The following is a 16,070-nucleotide window of genomic DNA, read 5'->3' on the forward strand; positions in this document are numbered from 1 at the left end:
TTCAAACAATTTTCAAGTAGTCACCAACATGCTCCAAAAATGAATTTTTCGTAAGGCTATAGTATGACTTCCGAAAAAATGACCTTTTCGGACATAATATATAAAATGTCTAAATTGTGATTTAGGATGTTCCTGAGATCATAATAAACATTCTCTGAAGTGTTTCAGGTTGATTTTAAACAATTTTCAAGTAGTCACCAACATGCTCCAAAAATGAATTTTTCGTAAGGCTATAGTATGACTTCCGACAAAGTGACCTTTTCGGACATGATTTCAAATATATCTAAATTGTGATTTAGGATGTTCCTGAGATCATAATAAACATTCTCTGAAGTGTTTCAGGTTGATTTCAAACAATTTTCAAGTAGTCACCAACATGCTCCAAAAATGAATTTTTCGTAAGGCTATAGTATGACTTCCGAAAAAATGACCTTTTCGGACATAATATATAAAATGTCTAAATTGTGATTTAGGATGTTCCTGAGATCATAATAAACACTCCCTGAAGTGTTTCAGGTTGATTTAAAACATTTTTCAAGTAGTCACCAACATGCTCCAAAAATGAATTTTTCGTAAGACTATAGTATGACTTCCGACAAAATGACCTTTTCGGACATGATTTCAAATATGTCTAAATTGTGATTTAGGATGTTCCTGAGATCATAATAAACACTCCCTGAAGTGTTTCAGGTTGATTTAAAACATTTTTCAAAAGGTCACCAACATGTTCCAAAAATGAATTTTTCGTAACACTATAGTATGACTTCCGAAAATGACCTTTTCGGACATGATTTCAAGTATGTCTAAATTGTAATTTAGGATGTTCCTGAGATCATAATAAACACTCCCTGAAGTGTTTCAGGTTGATTTAAAACATTTTTCAAAAGGTCACCAACATGCTCCAAAAATGAATTTTTCGAAAGACTATAGTATGACTTCCGAAAAAATGAGCTTTTCGGACATAATATATACAATGTCTAAATTATGATATAGGATGTTCCTAAGATCATAATAAACACTCCCTGAAATGTTTCAGGTTGATTTAAAACAATTTTCAAGTAGTCACCAACATGCTCCAAAATTGAATTTTTCGTAAGACTATAGTATGACCTCCGAAAATGACCTTTTCGGACATAATATATAAAATGTCTAAATTGTGATTTAGGATGTTCCTGAGATCATAATAAACATTCTCTGAAGTGTTTCAGGTTGATTTTTTAACAATTTTCAAGTAGTCACCAACATGCTCCAAAAATGAATTTTTCGTAAGGCTATAGTATGACCTCCGAAAATGACCTTTTCGGACATAATATATAAAATGTCTAAATTGTGATTTAGGATGTTCCTGAGATCATAATAAACACTCCCTGAAGTGTTTCAGGTTGATTTAAAACAATTTTCAAAAGGACACCAACATGCACCAAAAATGAATTTTTCGTAAGACTATAGTATGACTTTCGACAATGACCTTTTCGGATATAATATATAAAATGTCTAAATTGTGATTTAGGATGTTCCTGAGATCATAATAAACACTCCCTGAAGTGTTTCAGGTTGATTTAAAACAATTTTCAAGCAGTCACAAACATGCTCCAAAAATGAATTTTTTGTAAGGCTACAGTATGACTTCCGAAAATGACCTTTTCGGACATAATATATACAATGTCTAAATTGTGATTTAGGATGCTCCTAAGATCATAATAAACATTCCCTGAAATGTTTCAGGTTGATTTAAAACAATTTTTAAAGTAGTCACCAACATGCTCCAAAAATGAATTTTTCGTAAGAATATAGTATGACCTCCGAAAATGACCTTTTCGGACATAATATATAAAATGTCTAAATTGTGATTTAGGATGTTCCTGAGATCATAATAAACATTCTCTGAAGTGTTTCAGGTTGATTTTAACAATTTTCAAGTAGTCACCAACATGCTCCAAAAATGAATTTCTCGTAAGGCTACAGTATGACTTCCGAAAAAATAACATTTTCGGACATGATTTCAAATACGTCTAAATTGTGATTTAGGATGTTCCTGAGATCATAATAAACACTCCCTGAAGTGTTTCAGGTTGATTTCAAACAATTTTCAAGTAGTCACCAACATGCTCCAAAAATGAATTTTTCAAAAGACTATAGTATGACTTCCGAAAAAGTGAGCTTTTCGGACATGATTTCAAATATGTCGAAATTGTTATTTAGGATGTTCCTGAGATCATAATAAACACTCCCTGAAGTGTTTCAGGTTGATTTAAAACATTTTTCAAAAGGTCACCAACATGCTCCAAAAATGAATTTTTCGAAAGACTACAGTATGACTTCCGAAAAAATGAGCTTTTCGGACATAATATATACAATGTCTAAATTATGATATAGGATGTTCCTGAGATCATAATAAACACTCCCTGAAGTGTTTCAGGTTGATTTAAAACATTTTTCAAAAGGTCACCAACATGCTCCAAAAATGAATTTTTCGAAAGACTATAGTATGACTTCCGAAAAAATGAGCTTTTCGGACATAATATATAAAATGTCTAAATTGTGATTTAGGATGTTCCTGAGATCATAATAAACATTCTCTGAAGTGTTTCAGGTTGATTTTTTAACAATTTTCAAGTAGTCACCAACATGCTCCAAAAATGAATTTTTCGTAAGACTATAGTATGACTTCCGACAATGACCTTTTCGGATATAATATATAAAATGTCTAAATTGTGATTTAGGATGTTTCTGAGATCATAATAAACACTCCCTGAAATGTTTCAGGTTGATTTAAAACAATTTTCAAGCAGTCACCTACATGCTCCAAAAATGAATTTTTCGTAAGACTATAGTATGACTTCCGAAAAAATGACATTTTCGGACATGATTTCAAATACGTCTAAATTGTGATTTAGGATGTTCCTAAGATCATAATAAACACTCCCTGAAATGTTTCAGGTTGATTTCAAACAATTTTCAAGTAGTCACCAACATGCTCCAAAAATGAATTTTTCGTAAGACTATAGTATGACCTCCGAAAATGACCTTTTCGGACATAATATATAAAATGTGTAAATTGTGATTTAGGATGTTCCTAAGATCATAATAAACACTCCCTGAAGTGTTTCAGGTTGATTTAAAACAATTTTCAAGCAGTCACCAACATGCTCCAAAAATGAATTTTTCGTAAGGCTATAGTATGACCTCCGAAAATGACCTTTTCGGACATAATATATAAAATGTCTAAATTGTGATTTAAGATGCTCCTAAGATCATAATAAACACTCCCTGAAATGTTTCATGTTGATTTAAAACAATTTTCAAGTAGTCACCAACATGCTCCAAAAATGAATTTTTCGTAAGGCTACAGTATGACTTCCGAAAAAATGACATTTTCGGACATGATTTCAAATACGTCTAAATTGTGATTTGGGATGTTCCTAAGATCATAATAAACACTCCCTGAAGTGTTTCAGGTTGATTTCAAACAATTTTCAAGTAGTCACCTACATGCTCCAAAAATGAATTTTTCGTAAGACTATAGTATGACCTCCGAAAATGACCTTTTCGGACATAATATATAAAATGTCTAAATTGTGATTTAGGATGTTCCTGAGATCATAATAAACACTCCCTGAAGTGTTTCAGGTTGATTTAAAACATTTTTCAAAAGGTCACCAACATGCTCCAAAAATGAATTTTTCGTAAGACTATAGTATGACTTCCGAAAATGACCTTTTCGGACATGATTTCAAATACGTCTAAATTGTGATTTAGGATGTTCCTGAGATCTTAATAAACACTCCCTGAAGTGTTTCAGGTTGATTTCAAACATTTTTCAAAAGGTCACCAACATGCTCCAAAAATGAATTTTTCAAAAGACTATAGTATGACTTCCGAAAAAATGAGCTTTTCGGACATGATTTCAAATACGTCTAAATTGTGATTTAGGATGTTCCTGAGATCATAATAAACATTCCCTGAAATGTTTCAGGTTGATTTAAAACAATTTTTAAAGTAGTCACCAACATGCTCCAAAAATGAATTTTTCGTAAGAATATAGTATGACCTCCGAAAATGACCTTTTCGGACAAAATATATAAAATGTCTAAATTGTGATTTAGGATGTTCCTGAGATCATAATAAACACTCCCTGAAGTGTTTCAAATTGATTTAAAACAATTTTCAAGTAGTCACCAACATGCTCCAAAAATGAATTTTTCGAAAGACTATAGTATGACTTCCGAAAATGACCTTTTCGGACATAATATGTAAAATGTCTAAATTGTGATTTAGGATGTTCGTTAGATCATAATAAACATTCTCTGAAGTGTTTCAGGTTGATTTAAAACAATTTTCAAGTAGTCACCTACATGCTCCAAAAATGAATTTTTCGTAAGACTATAGTATGACCTCCGAAAATGACCTTTTCGGACATAATATATACAATGTCTAAATTGTGATTTAGGATGCTCCTGAGATCATAATAAACATTCCCTGAAATGTTTCAGGTTGATTTAAAACAATTTTTAAAGTAGTCACCAACATGCTCCAAAAATGAGTTTTTCGTAAGAATATAGTATGACCTCCGAAAATGACCTTTTCGGACATAATATATAAAATGTCTAAATTGTGATTTAGGATGTTCCTGAGATCATAATAAACACTCCCTCAAATGTTTCAGGTTGATTTAAAACATTTTTTAATAGGTCACCAACATGTTCCAAAAATGAATTTTTCGTAAGATTATAGTATGACTTCCGAAAATGACCTTTTCGGACATAATATATAAAATGTCTAAATTGTGATTTAGGATGTTCCTAAGATCATAATAAACACTCCCTCAAATGTTTCAGGTTGATTTAAAACAATTTTCAAGTAGTCACCAACATGCTCCAAAAATGAACTTTTCGTAAGAATATAGTATGACCTCCGAAAATGACCTTTTCGGACATAATATATAAAATGTCTAAATTGTGATTTAGGATGTTCCTGAGATCATAATAAACACTCCCTGAAGTGTTTCAGGTTGATTTAAAACATTTTTCAAGTAGTCACCAACATGCTCCAAAAATGAATTTTTCGTAAGACTATAGTATGACTTCCGACAAAATGACCTTTTCGGACATGATTTCAAATATGTCTAAATTGTGATTTAGGATGTTCCTGAGATCATAATAAACACTCCCTGAAGTGTTTCAGGTTGATTTAAAACATTTTTCAAAAGGTCACCAACATGTTCCAAAAATGAATTTTTCGTAACACTATAGTATGACTTCCGAAAATGACCTTTTCGGACATGATTTCAAATATGTCTAAATTGTAATTTAGGATGTTCCTGAGATCATAATAAACACTCCCTGAAGTGTTTCAGGTTGATTTAAAACATTTTTCAAAGGTCACCAACATGCTCCAAAAATGAATTTTTCGAAAGACTATAGTATGACTTCCGAAAAAATGAGCTTTTCGGACATAATATATACAATGTCTAAATTATGATATAGGATGTTCCTAAGATCATAATAAACACTCCCTGAAGTGTTTCAGGTTGATTTTTTAACAATTTTCAAGTAGTCACCAACATGCTCCAAAAATGAATTTTTCGTAAGGCTATAGTATGACCTCCGAAAATGACCTTTTCGGACATAATATATAAAATGTCTAAATTGTGATTTAGGATGTTCCTGAGATCATAATAAACACTCCCTGAAGTGTTTCAGGTTGATTTAAAACAATTTTCAAAAGGTCACCAACATGCACCAAAAATGAATTTTTCGTAAGACTATAGTATGACTTTCGACAATGACCTTTTCGGATATAATATATAAAATGTCTAAATTGTGATTTAGGATGTTCCTGAGATCATAATAAACACTCCCTGAAGTGTTTCAGGTTGATTTAAAACAATTTTCAAGCAGTCACAAACATGCTCCAAAAATGAATTTTTTGTAAGGCTACAGTATGACTTCCGAAAATGACCTTTTCGGACATAATATATACAATGTCTAAATTGTGATTTAGGATGCTCCTAAGATCATAATAAACATTCCCTGAAATGTTTCAGGTTGATTTAAAACAATTTTTAAAGTAGTCACCAACATGCTCCAAAAATGAATTTTTCGTAAGAATATAGTATGACCTCCGAAAATGACCTTTTCGGACATAATATATAAAATGTCTAAATTGTGATTTAGGATGTTCCTGAGATCATAATAAACATTCTCTGAAGTGTTTCAGGTTGATTTTTAACAATTTTCAAGTAGTCACCAACATGCTCCAAAAATGAATTTCTTGTAAGGCTACAGTATGACTTCCGAAAAAATAACATTTTCGGACATGATTTCAAATACGTCTAAATTGTGATTTAGGATGTTCCTGAGATCATAATAAACACTCCCTGAAGTGTTTCAGGTTGATTTCAAACAATTTTCAAGTAGTCACCAACATGCTCCAAAAATGAATTTTTCGTAAGGCTATAGTATGACTTCCGAAAAAATGACCTTTTCGGACATAATATATAAAATGTCTAAATTGTGATTTAGGATGTTCCTGAGATCATAATAAACATTCTCTGAAGTGTTTCAGGTTGATTTTAAACAATTTTCAAGTAGTCACCAACATGCTCCAAAAATGAATTTTTCGTAAGGCTATAGTATGACTTCCGACAAAGTGACCTTTTCGGACATGATTTCAAATATATCTAAATTGTGATTTAGGATGTTCCTGAGATCATAATAAACACTCCCTGAAGTGTTTCAGGTTGATTTCAAACAATTTTCAAGTAGTCACCAACATGCTCCAAAAATGAATTTTTCGTAAGGCTATAGTATGACTTCCGAAAAAATGACCTTTTCGGACATAATATGTAAAATGTCTAAATTGTGATTTAGGATGTTCGTTAGATCATAATAAACATTCTCTGAAGTGTTTCAGGTTGATTTAAAACAATTTTCAAGTAGTCACTTACATGCTCCAAAAATGAATTTTTCGTAAGACTATAGTATGACCTCCGAAAATGACCTTTTCGGACATAATGTATAAAATGTCTAAATTGTGATTTAGGATGTTCCTGAGATCATAATAAACACTCCCTGAAGTGTTTCAGGTTGATTTAAAACATTTTTCAAAAGGTCACCAACATGCTCCAAAAATGAATTTTTCGTAAGACTATAGTATGACTTCCGAAAATGACCTTTTCGGACATGATTTCAAATACGTCTAAATTGTGATTTAGGATGTTCCTGAGATCATAATAAACACTCCCTGAAGTGTTTCAGGTTGATTTCAAACATTTTTCAAAAGGTCACCAACATGCTCCAAAAATGAATTTTTCAAAAGACTATAGTATGACTTCCAAAAAAGTGAGCTTTTCGGACATGATTTCAAATACGTCTAAATTGTGATTTAGGATGTTCCTGAGATCATAATAAACATTCCCTGAAATGTTTCAGGTTGATTTCAAACAATTTTCAAGTAGTCACCAACATGCTCCAAAAATGAATTTTTCGTAAGAATATAGTATGACCTCCGAAAATGACCTATTCGGACAAAATATATAAAATGTCTAAATTGTGATTTAGGATGTTCCTGAGATCATAATAAACACTCCCTGAAGTGTTTCAAATTGATTTAAAACAATTTTCAAGTAGTCACCAACATGCTCCAAAAATGAATTTTTCGAAAGACTATAGTATGACTTCCGAAAATGACCTTTTCGGACATAATATATACAATGTCTAAATTGTGATTTAGGATGCTCCTAAGATCATAATAAACATTCCCTGAAATGTTTCAGGTTGATTTAAAACAATTTTTAAAGTAGTCACCAACATGCTCCAAAAATGAATTTTTCGTAAGAATATAGTATGACCTCCGAAAATGACCTTTTCGGACATAATATATAAAATGTCTAAATTGTGATTTAGGATGTTCCTGAGATCATAATAAACACTCCCTCAAGTGTTTCAGGTTGATTTAAAACATTTTTCAAAAGGTCACCAACATGTTCCAAAAATGAATTTTTCGTAAGACTATAGTATGACTTCCGAAAATGACCTTTTCGGACATGATTTCAAATATGTCTAAATTGTTATTTAGGATGTTCCTGAGATCATAATAAACACTCCCTGAAGTGTTTCAGGTTGATTTAAAACATTTTTCAAAAGGTCACCAACATGCTCCAAAAATGAATTTTTCGAAAGACTACAGTATGACTTCCGAAAAAATGAGCTTTTCGGACATAATATATACAATGTCTAAATTATGATATAGGATGTTCCTGAGATCATAATAAACACTCCCTGAAGTGTTTCAGGTTGATTTAAAACATTTTTCAAAAGGTCACCAACATGCTCCAAAAATGAATTTTTCGAAAGACTATAGTATGACTTCCGAAAAAATGAGCTTTTCGGACATAATATATAAAATGTCTAAATTGTGATTTAGGATGTTCCTGAGATCATAATAAACATTCTCTGAAGTGTTTCAGGTTGATTTTTTAACAATTTTCAAGTAGTCACCAACATGCTCCAAAAATGAATTTTTCGTAAGACTATAGTATGACCTCCGAAAATGACCTTTTCGGACATAATATATAAAATGTCTAAATTGTGATTTAGGATGTTCCTGAGATCATAATAAACATTCTCTGAAGTGTTTCAGGTTGATTTAAAACATTTTTCAAAAGGTCACCAACATGCACCAAAAACGAATTTTTCGTAAGACTATAGTATGACTTCCGACAATGACCTTTTCGGATATAATATATAAAATGTCTAAATTGTGATTTAGGATGTTCCTGAGATCATAATAAACACTCCCTGAAATGTTTCAGGTTGATTTAAAACAATTTTCAAGCAGTCACCAACATGCTCCAAAAATGAATTTTTCGTAAGACTATAGTATGACTTCCGAAAAAATGACATTTTCGGACATGATTTCAAATACGTCTAAATTGTGATTTAGGATGTTCCTAAGATCATAATAAACACTCCCTGAAGTGTTTCAGGTTGATTTCAAACAATTTTCAAGTAGTCACCAACATGCTCCAAAAATGAATTTTTCGTAAGACTATAGTATGACCTCCGAAAATGACCTTTTCGGACATAATATATAAAATGTGTAAATTGTGATTTAGGATGTTCCTAAGATCATAATAAACACTCCCTGAAGTGTTTCAGGTTGATTTAAAACAATTTTCAAGCAGTCACCAACATGCTCCAAAAATGGATTTTTCGTAAGGCTATAGTATGACCTCCGAAAATGACCTTTTCGGACATAATATATAAAATGTCTAAATTGTGATTTAAGATGCTCCTAAGATCATAATAAACACTCCCTGAAATGTTTCATGTTGATTTAAAACAATTTTCAAGTAGTCACCAACATGCTCCAAAAATGAATTTTTCGTAAGGCTACAGTATGACTTCCGAAAAAATGACATTTTCGGACATGATTTCAAATACGTCTAAATTGTGATTTAGGATGTTCCTAAGATCATAATAAACACTCCCTGAAGTGTTTCAGGTTGATTTCAAACAATTTTCAAGTAGTCACCTACATGCTCCAAAAATGGATTTTTCGTAAGACTATAGTATGACTTCCGAAAATGACCTTTTCGGACATAATATATAAAATGTCTAAATTGTGATTTAGGATGTTCCTGAGATCATAATAAACACTCCCTGAAATGTTTCAGGTTGATTTTAAACAATTTTCAAGTAGTCACCAACATGCTCCAAAAATGAATTTTTCGTAAGACTATAGTATGACTTCCGAAAATGACCTTTTCGGACATGATTTCAAATATGTCTAAATTGTTATTTAGGATGTTCCTGAGATCATAATAAACACTCCCTGAAGTGTTTCAAATTGATTTAAAACATTTTTCAAAAGGTCACCAACATGCTCCAAAAATGAATTTTTCGAAAGACTATAGTATGACTTCCGAAAATGACCTTTTCGGACATAATATATAAAATGTCTAAATTGTGATTTAGGATGTTCCTAAGATCATAATAAACACTCCCTGAAATGTTTCATGTTGATTTAAAACAATTTTCAAGTAGTCACCAACATGCTCCAAAAATGAATTTTTCGTAAGACTATAGTATGACTTCCGAAAAAATGACCTTTTCGGATATAATATATAAAATGTCTAAATTGTGATTGAGGATGTTCCTGAGATCATAATAAACATTCTCTGAAGTGTTTCAGGTTGATTTTAAAAAATTTTCAAGTAGTCACCAACATGCTCCAAAAATGAATTTTGTCGTAAGGCTATAGTATGACTTCCGACAATGACCTTTTTGGATATAATATATAAAATGTCTAAATTGTGATTTAGGATGTTCCTGAGATCATAATAAACACTCCCTGAAGTGTTTCAGGTTGATTTAAAACAATTTTCAAGCAGTCACCAACATGCTCCAAAAATGGATTTTTCGTAAGGCTATAGTATGACCTCCGAAAATGACCTTTTCGGACATAATATATAAAATGTCTAAATTGTGATTTAGGATGCTCCTAAGATCATAATAAACACTCCCTGAAATGTTTCATGTTGATTTAAAACAATTTTCAAGTAGTCACCAACATGCTCCAAAAATGAATTTTTCGTAAGGCTACAGTATGACTTCCGAAAATGACCTTTTTGGATATGATTTCAAATATGTCTAAATTGTAATTTAGGATGTTCCTGAGATCATAATAAACACTCCCTGAAGTGTTTCAGGTTGATTTAAAACATTTTTCAAAAGGTCACCAACATGCTCCAAAAATGAATTTTTCGTAAGACTATAGTATGACTTCCGAAAATGACCTTTTCGGATATAATATATAAAATGTCTAAATTGTGATTTAGGATGTTCCTGAGATCATAATAAACATTCTCTGAAGTGTTTCAGGTTGATTTTAAACAATTTTCAAGTAGTCACCAACATGCTCCAAAATGAATTTTCGTAATGCTATGACTTCCGAAAAATGACGTTTTCGGACATGATTTCAAATATGTCTAAATTGTGATTTAGGATGTTCCTGAGATCATAATAAACACTCCCTGAAGTGTTTCAGGTTGATTTCAAACAATTTTCAAGTAGTCACCTACATGCTCCAAAAATGGATTTTTCGTAAGACTATAGTATGACTTCCGAAAATGACACTTTCGGACATAATATATACAATGTCTAAATTGTGATTTAGGATGCTCCTGAGATCATAATAAACATTTTCTTAAGTGTTTCAGGTTGATTTTAAACAATTTTCAAATAGTTACCAACATGCTCCAAAAATGAATTTTTCGTAAGGCTATAATACGCCTTCCGAAAAAATGACCTTTTCGGACATAATATATAAAATGTCTAAATTGTGATTCAGAATGTTCATGAGATCATTATAAACATTCTCTGAAGTGTTTCAGGTTGATTTAAAACATGCATACATACATGCATACATATATACATACATATGTAAATACATACATAAAAATGTTTACATCCGTACATTTATACATACATACATATATTCAATCATTAATTCTTATATAAGTACATTTAAACATACATTCATATATACATACATACATTAATTCATACACATACACATTTACATTCATACATTTAGACATACAGCAAATGTATATTAATACATATGTAAACATATACATTTACACATACATGTTTCTTCATTTTTCTCATTATTATGTTAATTTTTGTCAGTAATTTTTACATTTTGTTGATTATTTTGCTCAGTTTTCTTTGTTGTCGAGGTGTAAATGGTCCTGAACATCAACTCACAGCTTTCCATGTTGGATGTGAGTTGAAGAGGTGATACCAGACACATCAGAAAAAACGGCAGTAAATGAACTCGTACAATTGTTAAATCATGTCGTAGAGTCGACAGGTGTTTGTCCAACACCTCCCACAGAGGTTCAACGGTCCTGAGAGTGGGATGTCCTCCTTTGGTCCACGTTTGGAACATGACAAGACCTGAAAAATAAACCTTCATGTCACAGTTAAACAGCCACAGTTTCAGTCCAGACTGTAAAAGAAAAGATGCAGGAGGTCTGATCACAGTTTCATCACTTTATTACAGTAAATGAGTCGATATCATACACACAGAACAGAGACAGACGGGTTGTTTATCGTTCTCTCTCCTCCTTCTTCTGCCCTCCATCACAAAAACACATCAGTCCACCAGAGCACAATGGAACCAAAGTCAGCAGCACCGAGCGTCAAATGAACAAGAACGTAGTGAAAATATCAGAGATGTTTCCACTTCTAAAAAGGAGGTCATATCAACACACAAGGTTTTTTAGAGGAATCAAAAACAAACAAACAAACAAACAAAAAAAAAAGGTACAATTTTTTAACATTAAACAGTCGGTGGCGTGGCTCCAACGTGGCCACGAATAGCCACACAACAGACACACATTCACACAAACACTCCTGACGGGTGGCTCTGGTTGCAACCGCTACACAAAAAAGTCCACGTCTGCCGTCATGTGATCATTAGCAGCGAATCCCGACGCCGTACAGCACGTAATACAAAATGCCCATGTTGAGTTCTAGTCGGATGTCACCGTGGGATCTATAGTCCGACTGAACACTTTAGAAATCAGATCAGACAGACATTGCACTTTCTCTAAGAATGCCACTGACCTGTCGCTAGGACTTTTTTTTTTTTCCGCAATACTGCACAGTAATAATAGAACGCAATCTATACAACACACGTATGAGGGCTCTGTTCCGGAGTGACGACCGTCGAGTTTGTGGAAACGAGAACTGGAGCCGCGGAGGTAACCGCTGCAGCAGACGGATATCAGCTGAGGTGGAAGTGTAGATAGACCACTGCCTCAGATACATCCAACATTAAAGGGGCAATTTGGAATATTTTTACATGAGGAAAAGACGTAAAATTACAACCAACATGGAGTAGTAGCAGTTTTAAACCGTGTATTTGCAGATTTCTACTGCAAACACACTTACACTTCTACTTCTAACCAGCTGACCCTGGACCATTCTGTCATGTAATACCACTTTAAACCTCTAGAGCAGGGGTGTCAAACTCGTTTTCTTTCAGGGGCCACATTCAGCCCAATTTGATCTCCAGAGGGCCGGACCAGTCAAATAATAGCAGAATAGCCTATAAATGATGACAACTCCAAATTTTTTTGTGCAAAAAATAACATTAGATGATGAAAGTATTTCTATCCAAAACAAATTTAAAAAAAAAAGTGAATGACTGGAAAAAAGTGAAATTTCTGAAGAAAAACAAGTACAATTTTTTTTACAATATTCTGCCTCAATTTATGATTCATACAGTGTGCATTACAGATCAGATCTACCAAGACACAAATCAGGCAGAATATTGTTAAAATTGCACTTATTTTTCTTTAGACATTCCAGGTTGTTCATATTTGTTCAGGTTATTGACGTTTTATTATTAAAGGATATCAGAGTTTAATGTTCTTTGCAGTAAATCAAAGAGGAAAAAATGGGTGTTGCCATTATTTATAGGCATGATGTCATATTATTTTTCACATTAAACCAAGAAGAACATTTGGAGTCATTTCTAGGTTATTATGTTGTTATTTTTGAGTTTGATGTCTTTGACTGTTAACATCTTCAGGGTAATTTTTGCATTTTGCACTTTGTAAATTCATCCCACGGGCCAGGTTGGAACCTTTGGAGGGCCGGTTTTGGCCCCCGGGCCTCATGTTTGACACCTGTGCTCTAGAGGTACACTACAACTGTGTCCACACCGTTCTATATCGTCGGCTTCCTGATAAAACCCGCTAAGTGACACTTTTGGTTGGGAATAAAAACCTGCTATCTCCCCTATTATAGCTTCAAATTTCAGTCTCCTGTGAAAGTTGTTTACATTCCATCGTAAGTACCAACATTAAAGGAACAGATATTTTTTTGTCATATTTCACAGTTTCCTGTTACATAAACAGTTTTTTGTTTCTCCTCTAAAATTTGCCAAAAGTCACATAGCAGGTTTTATCAGGAAGCCGACGATAAATAACTTTATCCTACAATTTTTGTTCGTTTTATTTGGCTACTTTTTGTCAACTTCATGGATTATTTTCCTCATTCGTGTATGATATTTTGTTCATCTTAATATTTCATTAATTTCTGCCCATGTTTCTTCATTTTGCTGATTATTTTGCCCATTTTTGTTGGTAATTTTTTCGTTTTGTTGATTATTTGGTCATTTTTGTTGGTAATATTTTCGTTTTGTTGATTATTTTGCTATTTTTGTTGGCAATTTTTTCATCTTGATTATTTTGCTCAGTTTTCTTGGTTGTCAAGGTGTAAATGGTAACACTTTTACACAAGGAAGAGACAAGATTACAACCAACATGGAGCTGTACCAGTTTAAAATGGTATATTTGCAAATTTCTACAGCAAATACACTCACATTTCTACTTCTAACCAGCTGACCCTGGCTCATTCTGTCATGTAATACCACTTTTAACCTCTAGAGGTCCTTTCAGGTCAAACGGTTCTTCTACCATTTGCGCTTAAGTGACGTAAAAGCTGATGACGGCGAAGATTTTAAGAATTAGCTTTGACGAACTTATTTCGTCGCACATGAGCTGAATAAAGGGGACTTCACTGTCATTTCCGCATGATTACATTTCTAATCTTCTCATGTTCAAACCCTAAACTTCAAGATCCGCGATATAAACCTGCAGATTATTTTTGTCCTGTTTTGTTGGGAACTTAAAAAAGGCTCTTAAAACATTTTCTAAAAGCTACAATCATTTTAAATTCTTGCTGCATGGACGCTTAAAAAAGGGATTCTACTAAAAAACGCTTACTGTAACATCCCTGTCGGCTCTCAGTCCAGTATCAGGGTTTATTTTGGCCCAGCTCAGTTCTTCATCCTGCTTCTCGTCGTCACCTCCTGAAACCTGTCGATCATCCCTGACTGACTAGGAAAACAGTAAACAGGTAAACATTAGTCAATCCAAAAACATCAACAACTGCTCTATGCTAAGGCTAGATTTCTTTGACCCAATGTTCAACTGATAGCTAGCATAACATTGAGAATACACTCATTATTCTTTGCCAAATAGAAACATGATTCGTAAGCTATCACAGATTTACATTTAATGCTATATTAAAACAGTTGTAAGTAATGGGGGGGGGGGGGTGCATTTCCAAGTTTGAGGTTGACACAAACAACATGTTTCCGGTAAAACGCTGCCCCCTTTGGTGATAGTTGGAGTTAATTTTACAAATTGCCCCTTTAAAGTGAGGTTTGACACATTTTGCGTCTCTCATTTCGTGTATCCAGCAATGAAAATCTGACAGACGAGGGCGATCGTGCATCTGAGACCAAAGTCGAGATGCTACAGTTTCATAGTTCACCTATTGAATATGACATTCCTCAACCTTTTCCACCTAAAAAAAAAACAAACAAACTTTTGGAACAGAACCCTTAAGTTATTCACTCGACAGTCTGGGACGAACGGTGAGGAGAGCGGAGTAACAATGATGCGAAAAGCTTCACCAGACGACGAGAAAGAGGAAGAGAGAGAAAGATGATCAACAAATATGAGGCTGTTTTTTTTTTTTTTTCTCCTTTTTTTTTTTCTTTTGCAGTATTTACATTCTGGATTGTGAAAAAAGAAACTTATTTACAAAAATGCACAAACTAAGACTGCTTCGTCAAACAGAATGAGGGGAAATGAGATATAAACAACTCTGTAATAAAAAGTAAAAAGAGGAAAATCAAAATCAGTGATATTTACACGTGCGATAGTAAGAGAAGAGTGAGGAATAAATGGCTTCTCAGACTAGGTAGAGGGGGAGAAAAAAAAAAATATATATATACATATGTATATATATCAGCTGTTTGACTGGTCTCTTCAGGTGCAGGAGGAACACTTTTCCACAGCTTTTCATGGCCTCAGAACGTCTGAAAGCTCTGAGCGTGGAAACCGTGAACCCGATCCACCCGGGAGAGTTCATCAAACGCCGGTTGGAGTCTTTACAGCAGAGGAGTAGAATATGCTCGGCAGTAACCAACTGGACTGAGAGGCCTGAAACCCAAGCAGCTGGAAGGAAACTTTTATGAGG

Source organism: Sphaeramia orbicularis, chromosome 11 (genome assembly GCF_902148855.1).
Source record: "Sphaeramia orbicularis chromosome 11, fSphaOr1.1, whole genome shotgun sequence".
NCBI lineage: Eukaryota > Metazoa > Chordata > Actinopteri > Kurtiformes > Apogonidae > Sphaeramia > Sphaeramia orbicularis.